Source organism: Phoenix dactylifera, chromosome 15 (assembly GCF_009389715.1).
Source record: "Phoenix dactylifera cultivar Barhee BC4 chromosome 15, palm_55x_up_171113_PBpolish2nd_filt_p, whole genome shotgun sequence".
In the NCBI taxonomy this organism is placed as follows: domain Eukaryota; kingdom Viridiplantae; phylum Streptophyta; class Magnoliopsida; order Arecales; family Arecaceae; genus Phoenix; species Phoenix dactylifera.
In genome coordinates this window covers 2966793-2977521 of record NC_052406.1, presented here as the reverse complement: position 1 = coordinate 2977521, position 10729 = coordinate 2966793, and positions in this window count along the sequence as shown.

Below are 10729 nucleotides of genomic sequence, written 5' to 3'. Positions count from 1 at the left end.
ATAGTGGGGAAATCCAATCCACTTTCATAGACTCTGAAACTATGTTAAAAATGTTACACAAACGTTCTTTTAGAAATGGGGCAGTGTTGCAGTTTTCTATGAGTGGAGGGCTTTTATGTTTGGGCAATCCTTGGCTCCTAAGGAAGGGAAGGGGAGGTGAAAGGATGGTTGTAACAGCCATTGGTTGGTTGCCTAACTTTCCCCCTCACACAACTCCTTATATCACAAAATATCCTTGTGTCAATATTAGAAGCATGCAGAAGTGTCAGCATGCTTAAAATATAAGGATCGAGGACCCTCCCTCCCCAGTTTTCAAGTCTGCCTCTAGCCATCCCCTCGTCACCTAATGAATCTTCCCTACGTTCCTTCATTTGTGTCTCTAGTTTTTGTTAGGACACCATCCTACTTACCCATCAGTCAGTTCTATGTACTTTCTCTGAGCCATCTCCCCTCGTTTCTTTCTTAATTTCTTCTCTGGTTTTGTGGTTCAACTGGTGGGCAAATAATAAGCAAAGTCATCTCGCGCAAAATAATCATGGACATGGACACATTAATAAACCTAGTCAACAGTAAAGGAAGCCTCAATGGTTGTTACAACAATGTAACTTTCTATTTGCTGTTAATATTGTCCACATTAGCTTCCCTTAGCTACATAAGTCTTGATCTTGAATTATTTTAAAAATATTTCTTTTTGTAATCTAGCTATGATGTTAACAGCCAGGTGTTCTTAATTATAAAATTTTCATAAGCTCCACTAAGTACTGAAGGGATAACCATCATTGACATCAAAGAAACCTTGTTGAGGTTGTTATGAGGACATCTATGAGCCACCTATCTATATGCTTTGACAAGTACAAAATGCTAGACTTTTTGTTGAAAATAAGAGTACAGTGAACCTACATGAAGTCTCATTATGAGCAGATAATTACCATAAGGCAAATATGGATTGGGGATGTGTGTTTAGTTCCACTTCAAGTACGCATTGAGAAATTCTCCGATACTTAGCAAGGCCAAGGATCCCCATGCGTAACCCTCTAGTTAGTTCTTTTGGGCAAGACCTTGTATTAGAAATGGTATTAGAGCCGAACTCAATTCATAGTCCACATGGCTGGAGATACATGCCTTTTTTTGAGACTGATCATAAGCCGAACCCTTTTCTTGATGAGGAGGTCAGAGTTTAGATGAAAAAAGCATGTCCAAAAATATGTTGATGTGTTTTTTAATCCCATATTGTGCATGCATTGCGAAGGTTTAGCTATAACAATCTTATGGCTAGCTAATTTTGGATGAGGTGTAGGGTCGTTACATATGTTCCAACAGAAATAATCCCCTAATATACTGAGTCCAATTAAGGTTTTATTAAAGAAGGCATTTGATAAATAAAACATGGTTTACATTTTCTGTAGTCTTAGCTGATATTCAAGGTAGACTTTGGTATATATGTCAGTTTACTTGTTAGTGAATTGTGTATCACAGTTGGACCTATTTGCAATACATTACTTGGCTGGCCACTTGGCAAAATAATAAATCAGAAGCAGGTGAGTGGTTGGGGATTTCATTTCAGTAATTGTTGGCCAGGATGGTGAACTTCACTTTATTCTGACTGAAAAATGAAAAATAAATAGAAAATTTCAAGCACAAATTCACAAGATATGGTGTGGAAAATGGTGTTTTTGGGGAGATGGGCTGCAAAAAAACAACTATTTTTGCTTGATGGGTTTCCTTGGAATAACAGAGTTCTGAAAAATATAAAAAAAACAGTTCCATTTCTATGCCATTTCTTTTCATCTCTCCACGAAACTTGGAGGGCAAGTGTCATGAGGTGTCCTATCCCTCTACATGGCCTCAACTTCCACGCCATTGGAACTCAGAAACCTATACTTTTTTTTTTTTTTTGCTAGACCACGAGGAGGAGGGGGGAGGTGAAACTCCGCCCGCATAGCAGCCCCCACTGGACCTTCCTTCCACTAGAGAATGTTCGATGCGGGTAGATGGGATGGCCATTCTTACTCATATCATCTCTGATCCGTAGGTTGCCCCACGTGTGAGTACGTCACCCTAACGTCACCTCAGTACCGGCGGATCAGATGGCGACTCCACCGGGCAGACTAGGCGAGAGGCATCCGGTTCCTATATTTAATCGACGTCTGTGAGTAACCGTGCGGGCGTGTGTTTAGTCCTACATCGGTTATTCGCTGGATAGATCTTGGGTACTTATACAGGATAAAGGAACCCAAACAATACCTTCCGGCTAGCCATTTTGGGTGAGGTCCTGGGTTGTTACAAATGGTATCAGAGCGGACCTAGCCTATAACCTATATGGACTAGGGAACACTGCAATACGGATCCATTGGGGCTGACCACGGGTCGATCGTGGTGTTTGTGATTAGATTTGAATAGATTTGAACCCTTAGCCTGACGAGAACGCCAGGGCTTGAACGGGGGGAGTATGTGAGGAACCGTGCAGGTGTGTGTTTAGTCCCACATCGGTTATTCGCTGGGTAGATCTTGGGTACTTATACAGGATCAAGGAACCCAAACAATACCTTCTTGCTAGCCATTTTGGGTGAGGTCCTGGGTTGTTACAACGTCCGTGCATTTCATGTAAGAAGTTTTTGAAATTTGAGAAGAACGGTTACGAAACCGTCTCTCATTTCTTACGTTTTGAAACTGACCCTTGAATGATCCACCCGTTGAAAAACTCAACGGAAGACCGTCATTAAAACCTCTTGAATAGGGAGACGTTGGGGCCTAACGTCTCCTGGTGTGAAGCCAAAGATAAAGGGGCTTCACCGAAAGAAAAAAAAAAAAACAAAAACAACAGAGTTCTTTCATCCCTTTGAATTTTTTAAGCTTGGTTTCCTTCACGGTCTTTTAAGCAGAGTGATCATTTCAAGCTCTGTACTCTTCCTTTTTCTATTCTTTCTTCATTTCTTATCAAACCATAGTGTACGAGCAAAGAGAAAAATTCCTGCGGAGTTCAAGAGATTTTGTAGTATTGTGCACGTCTACAAAATCAACGGTCCGTTGTATCTTGGGAAGGGATCGCCAGAATCCGGTGCATATAAGGAGGCGAATCTCTTTCAAAGACAGTGACTACACGCCTCGGACCGATCTACAGGTGTTATCTATTTTATTTTGGATCTAAAGAAAACGACATCAAAGAGGTACGCATTGGAATCAGTTGTTTCAGTGATATTAAATTATTTAAGTTTTATTTGAGTTCTTTGAGTTGATTATTCCAACATTTTTGAAAGAGATTTTCGCTTCTGAAATACAAAGATGGATAAAGTTAAGAACTCATTAAACGATATCCTGAAACCCGAGTCATTTGATGGAAAGAATTTTGTTAGATGGCAAACAAAGATGGAGTCTTGGTTAGACACATTAGATTTATTTTATGTGGTTTCAAACAATCCTTCAACTAAGGACCCAATGGATCATGAACCCGGCAGATCAGCTGCTAAATACAAATTTGATAAAGATGATCGTTTGTGCAAAAGTTTGATACTTAGTGCACTAAATGATAACTTAAACGACATCTACTCTAGAGCTGAGGGTACAGCTAAGACATTGTGGGATGAACTTGAGTCGAAATATGGTAAAGAAACCGAATCAGAAGAAAAGTTCATCATAGGAGAATATTTTTCTTACAAAATGGTAGATCAAAAATCAGTAATTGATCAAGCACATGAAGTCCAGAATATAGTGGCGAAGATCGTCGCAATGGGAATTTCTATAGATGAGAGAATTCAGGCGGCAACCCTTATAGAAAAGCTTCCATCTTTCTGGACAAATTTTAAAGTCTCTTTGAAGCATAAGAGACACACCCTCTCTTTGGATCAAGTACTTGTGTCCCTTCAAATAGAAGAAAAACACAGGAATAACCATAAACAGGATTTGGGTATTGACTCAGAAGTTAATGCAAAGGCAAACTTAGTAGAAACGAAGAAAACTAACTTCTGGAGAAATAAACCCAAGAAACACTTTGAGAAGCCAAAACCAAAGATTCAAAAGGAACAGAGCAAGAGAACATGTTATGTCTGTGGAAAACCAGGACACTTTGCCAAACAGTGTAGACATAGAAAGGACAAAGTCAAGGGGCAAGGTGACAAAGTGACTCCTCAGGCAAATATGATAACAGGTTCTGGTTCTACTGGAATCGAGGACAGGTTAGTAATCTCAAAACTTGAGTTAAATCTGGCCTACAATCCAACCGAATGGTGGATTGATACAGGAGCTACTGTCCATATATGTTCTGATATTTCCTCTTTTTCTTTCTACCAGGAGGTTAAAGGGAGAACTGTGACCATGGGCAACTCCAGTGTTGCACAAGTGATTGGAGAAGGAGAAGTAAAATTGAAGTTCACATCTGGAAAAATTATTACTCTCCACAACATGCAACATGTGCCAGATGTTCGCAAGAATCTTGTTAGTGGTTTTCTTTTGAGTCAATTAGGCTTTAAATTAGTGTTTGAATCAAATAAGGTTGTAATTACCAAAGGTGGGACATTTGTAGGGAGGGGTTATGTTGCTGATGGGTTATTTAAATTGAGTGTATTACCATGCTACAATATAAATAAAAATATTTCTTCTCCACTTGTTATGCATATCGACTCTTTAGAGATGTGGCATAGTAGACTTGGACACGTGAATAACAATACTCTCAAAAGAATGATGAGTTTAGATTTAATTCCTAAATATAATTTAGAGAAGAACAAAAAATGTGAAATTTGTGTTTGAGCTAAACAACCTAGAAAACCATTTAAATCAACAAGTAGAAGTTCTAACCTACTTGATTTAATACATAGTGATATTTGCGAGATGAGCGGTATTTTGACGAGAGGAGAAAAAAGATACTTTATTACCTTTATAGATGATATGTCAAAATACTGCTATGTATATTTAATAAAAACTAAGGATGAAGCCTTAGAAAAATTTAAAATTTATAAATCAGAGGTTGAAAATCAAACCCAGAAAACAATAAAAAGATTCAGGTCAGATAGAGGAGGAGAATATAGTTCAACAGAATTTGGAAAATTCTGTGAGGAACATGGGATTATACATGAAACTACTGCCCCTTATTCTCCTCAGTCAAATGGAGTTGCTGAAAGAAAAAAATAGAACTTTTCTTGACATGATTAACTCAATGCTTATTAGTTTTGGTCTTTCCAACAATTTATGGGGTGAAGCTCTAATTTCAGCATGTAAAATACTTAATCGTATACCATTTAAAGATAACCAGAAAACACCATATGAGTTATGGTGGGGTAGAAAACCTAGTCTAAAATATTTTAAAGTTTGGGGTTGCCTTGCAAAAGTTAAAATTAACTCTAGCAAGATGACTAAACTGTCTTCTAAGACTTTCGATGCAGCTTTCATAGGATACGTGGAAAATAGTAACGCATACCGATTCTTAGTAGTACGATCAGATGTACCTGACATTACACCGAACACTATTAAAGAATCGAATGATGCAGTATTTTTTGAGAATGTGTTTCCTATGAAAGAAAAGAGAAAGTTAGAAATAGGAGAATCCTCTAAATCACAAAATGATAACACTGAAATAGAACCCCAAGTTGAACTTAGAAGGAGCAAGAGGCCTAGAATAGAGAAAAACCTAGGAGATGACTTCTACACATTCCTTGTTGAAGATGAACCTTTGACTTATGCTGAAGCAATGAAATCTAGTGATGCACCTCTATGGGAGGAAGCCATTAAAAGTGAGATGGAATCAATCCTTTCACACAATACATGGGTGTTAACCGACTTACCTCCAGGGTCTAGACCACTAGGATGCAAATGGGTCTTTAAAAGGAAACAAAATCCTGATGGATCCATTGAAAAATACAAAGCTAGATTAGTTGCTAAAGGTTTTAGTCAAAGAGAAGGAATGGACTATTTTGACACTTATTCTCCAGTCACTAGGATAACTACAATTCGAGTGCTTATAGCATTGGCGGCATCTTATAAACTTGAAATCCATCAGATGGATGTGAAAACAGCCTTTCTTAATGGCGAGTTAGATGAAGAAATTTATATGGAGCAGCCAGAAGGTTTTTTTAGTTCCTGGTCAAGAGAATAAAGTGTGTAAGCTAGTCAAATCCTTATATGGATTAAAACAAGCTCCTAGACAGTGGCATGAAAAGTTTGACCAAGTCATTTTATCATATGGCTTTAATATTTGTGACTTCGATAAATGTGTATATTGGAAAATATTTGATAGGTCTATTATTATCCTATGTTTATACGTAGATGACATTTTAATTTTTGGTAGTGAACATGTCACAATTTTTGAAGTGAAGAAATACTTAAGTGATAATTTTGACATGAAAGATCTAGGATTAGCTAAAGTAATCTTAGGAATCAAAATTAGAAGGACACAAAATGAGATTGTTCTAAGTCAATCTCACTATGTTGAAAAGGTGTTAAAGAAATTTGGGTACGAAAATTATAAGCCAGTTAGTACCCCATATGATCCTAGCATAAAATTAAAGAAAAATGGTGGGGATAGTGTTTCCCAATTAAAGTATTCTCAATTAATTGGAAGTCTTATGTATTTATCTAACTGTACAAGACCAGATATCTCCTATGCTGTAGGAAGACTAAGTAGATACACTAGTAATCCCGATAAAACACATTGGAATGCAATAGAAAGGCTTCTTAAATATTTGAAGGGTACCATTAACTACGGGATATACTATTCTGGTTTTCCTACTGTACTAGAAGGGTATAGTGATGCTAACTGGATTTCTGATTCCGAAGATACAAAGGCCACTAGTGGATTTGTCTTTACACTAGGTGGTGGTGTAGTCGCTTGGAAATCTTCCAAGCAGACCTTGATTACTAGATCCACCATGGAGGCTGAGATGGTAGCCTTAGAGTTAGCTGGTGGAGAAGCAGATTGGCTTAAAGGTCTGTTATCAGATATTCCCATGATGGATAAGCCTATTCCTGCTGTTCTAATTAACTGTGATAATCAGGCGACTATAGCAAAAGTGAAAAGTAAAAATCACAACTCGAAGTCGTCTAGGCATATTGAGCTTCGATATAAAATTTTAAGGAAGCTCACCTCTACTGGAGTTATAACTTTAAGTTATATTAAATCAGTGGAGAACTTGGCAGATCATCTGACCAAGGGCTTGTCGAGAGGACAAGTTCAATATGCTTCGAGGGGGATGGGTTTAAAGCCTATTTTTGAGTCACCGTCAGCGGCAATCCAACCTATCTGACTGGAGATCCCAAGATGTAGGTTCAATGGGACAAACAAGCTGACTGAGTGGTTGGTAGGAGCACCAAATTTAAAGTGAACTCAGTTCACTACCCATCTCTATGGAGCAGGTGCTCAACTGCACTAGACAGGAGGATGGCGTAATTAATGCCTTAATGATATTAAGGCTATTATAGCAGGGTATAGAGTTGCAGTATACCCTTGGAGATATCACCGATGTGAGTGTGACTGTGGGGCCGCAGTCAAATAGAGAATTAAGGCTTGTTCTCTAGGAGACACTCACAAAACAAGATACCTGCGCACGGCCGTAATGCGCTAGCCCGATGGAACTCACATGCAGGGTCAACTCTTAGTTGTTCGGTATTTTAAAATCTATACATAAAGTCCAAGTTCAAGACTTTGTTCACTTCGTACCGGTGTGGATGGCAAAATACCAACTAGAAGAAGGTTCAAGTCCGGAAGACACCTTTTATCGAAAGCTAAGTGTACTGATTGCTCGTACTTTGAATTTTCAGAATTTCTATTATTTTCAAAATTATTTTAAATTATTAAAATTTTAAAAATGGTGGGGAAATGTAAGAAGTTTTTGAAATTTGAGAAGAACGGTTACGAAACCGTCTCTCATTTCTTACGTTTTGAAACTGACCCTTGAATGATCCACCCGTTGAAAAACTCAACGGAAGACCGTCATTAAAACCTCTTGAATAGGGAGACGTTGGGGCCTAACGTCTCCTGGTGTGAAGCCAAAGATAAAGGGGCTTCACCGAAAGAAAAAAAAAAAAACAAAAACAACAGAGTTCTTTCATCCCTTTGAATTTTTTAAGCTTGGTTTCCTTCACGGTCTTTTAAGCAGAGTGATCATTTCAAGCTCTGTACTCTTCCTTTTTCTATTCTTTCTTCATTTCTTATCAAACCATAGTGTACGAGCAAAGAGAAAAATTCCTGCGGAGTTCAAGAGATTTTGTAGTATTGTGCACGTCTACAAAATCAACGGTCCGTTGTATCTTGGGAAGGGATCGCCAGAATCTGGTGCATATAAGGAGGCGAATCTCTTTCAAAGACAGTGACTACATGCCTCGGACCGATCTACAGGTATTATCTATTTTATTTTGGATCTAAAGAAAACGACATCAAAGAGGTACGCATTGGAATCAGTTGTTTCAGTGATATTAAATTATTTAAGTTTTATTTGAGTTCTTTGAGTTGATTATTCCAACATTTCAAACCTAGACCACTCCGATGAAATTTTAGCCCTGTTCCAACCGTGCTACTACCTTGATGGCATACCCACATCTTTGGTTCTAACAAGAGAGAGAGAGAGATAGATAGATAGAGAGAGAGAGAGAGAGAGAGAGAGAGAGAGGCAAAATAGGACCACCTGTTGTTAGAGAAGTCTCAGGTGTGGGGGAGAGTAAAATGTCAAAAAAAATAAAAAGAAACCATTTTTCTCGAGCAATGGAGAGTACGAAGAAAAAAAAAACTCAAAAATTTAACTGCACTTCCAAAGAGAAATAAACCCCGCCCCTTTGTAGTTTTCGCTGCTAGTCTGTTTTCTTCTCTGCAAGTGGTTTCTTAGTTTATCTTCCTTTTATGATCTCTAGACTACTTTAAGTAAATCCTTCTCCTCCTCCTTCACCGCCTCCTAGTTCAAGTGCCTATAAATATCCTCTACTGGATCTTGCTCAAGTACTACTTACAATATTCACTCGTAAGAAAGAGATCCACCACATAAGCATTCTGTTCTTGTTGGTCTCTCCTTCTCCGCAGGCGATCTGGCCTTATATCAGCAGCTGCACCCCAAATTGTTGAATAAGAGAGGGAAGGAGAACAGAAGAAGGAAGAAAGAAGCAGTTGAGAGTGAGAGACCCCAAAATGGTTTCTTCTTGGTTTCGAGTGTTACATATATGCCCACACCATCTAATTGCGTCAAAAAATTAGTGGTTTAATTGAAAATAATTGAAATATCTTTAATGGGTAGATATATAAAAAAAATATATAAGGATATATATGCAAATAATACTTTGCGAGGATATTCATGCAAGTTCATATATTTTGAAGAGTTTACATGCAAAAAAAGTCTAATTTTATTTTTTTCTATTTCAACATGTTTTAACACTCGAAAAATTTCTCAAAGGATGTAGAGGCATTAGTTTCTAATGAGATTTGTTAACATATTACCTGCTTTAGAAATAAAAAAATACTTTTATAATTTTAATTAATTTTTAATTTAAATAAATATGATTTTGGCTAATTACGTTAGCTGAATCGCTATGTCAAAAATATTCATACAAAAATAGTATTTTATGAAAGCATGCACGTAAATATCAATTTGGAGGGCATTCATACAAATTCTAATATTTAGAAGGGTATCTATGCAAAAATCTAAGGATCATTTTGGATGTATACCCTTCTAAATATATGAAATTGCATGAATATCTTCCAAAATTGTTATTGGCATGTACATCTTTATAAACATTTCTTTTTGCATGTTTACCTACTAAGGATAATTTCGTCATTTCAATTTTAAACCGCTAACTTCTTAACGGTGTTATATGGCAATGATAGATACACAACAAAAAAAAAAGAAAAAGAAAGGTATACATACAAAACAAGTATTTGATGAGGATATACATGCAAAATCAATTTTTGAATGATATTCACATAATTTTCAATATTTAGAAGGATATGTACACAAAATTTTTTTAAAAAATATTTATACAGAACTAAAAAATTTAAATAATAATTTTTAACTAAGTTAATTTGGATGAGGCACTGGTGGTAACATGTTACATATTGTTTATGTTTGTTTAATTTATGACCTGCTTCTGCTGAAGGAAAAATGTGATGGACCATGAAAATGGTTGTGCATCGTAACCCAATCCGGCCCATATTTGTGTCCAACCCGACCCAGGACCGGTGTTTATACATGTTCTCTCACTTTTGAGCATGGGTCAGATCGACTTGGATCCGGTCACACCGGACCCATTTGCACCCGCTACGGAAAAAGATCTCCTCGAGCCACGTGGCTTTCAAGCCTTCCAAAATGTTTTAGAAAACCATCTCTTACCCTATTCAGGGTTTCTCATCGTCCCCGGCAAATTGATGAGTTTTTGCCTCCTCGCGAGCTTCAACTTAAAAAGAAACCTGGTACTTCTTTGTTTGTTTGTTCTGTTTCAAGGCGTCGATCCGAGAGGTCGAAAACAAAATCTTGGAGCGCCGATCTTCTCAAAAATAGGGTTTTCTCCAAGCCCTCTCTACTCTGCCTTCCCGCCTGTTTCCATTTCAAACAGGGCCTCGGTTATCCCGATCTCTCGCTCGAGCTCTCGTTAGTTTGGATTTTCTCAACGAAGAATCCTCGCTATGGCGAGAAGAGGGAGGAAGAGGGCGCCACGGAGTCTCCCCTGAAGCCGAAGCCCGATCGCGAGGCTGTGTCGAGCGAGAACAGGGCGGCGCAAGTCGTGGAGCGACAGTGTGCGTTCAATAATCGGGAAGGTATTA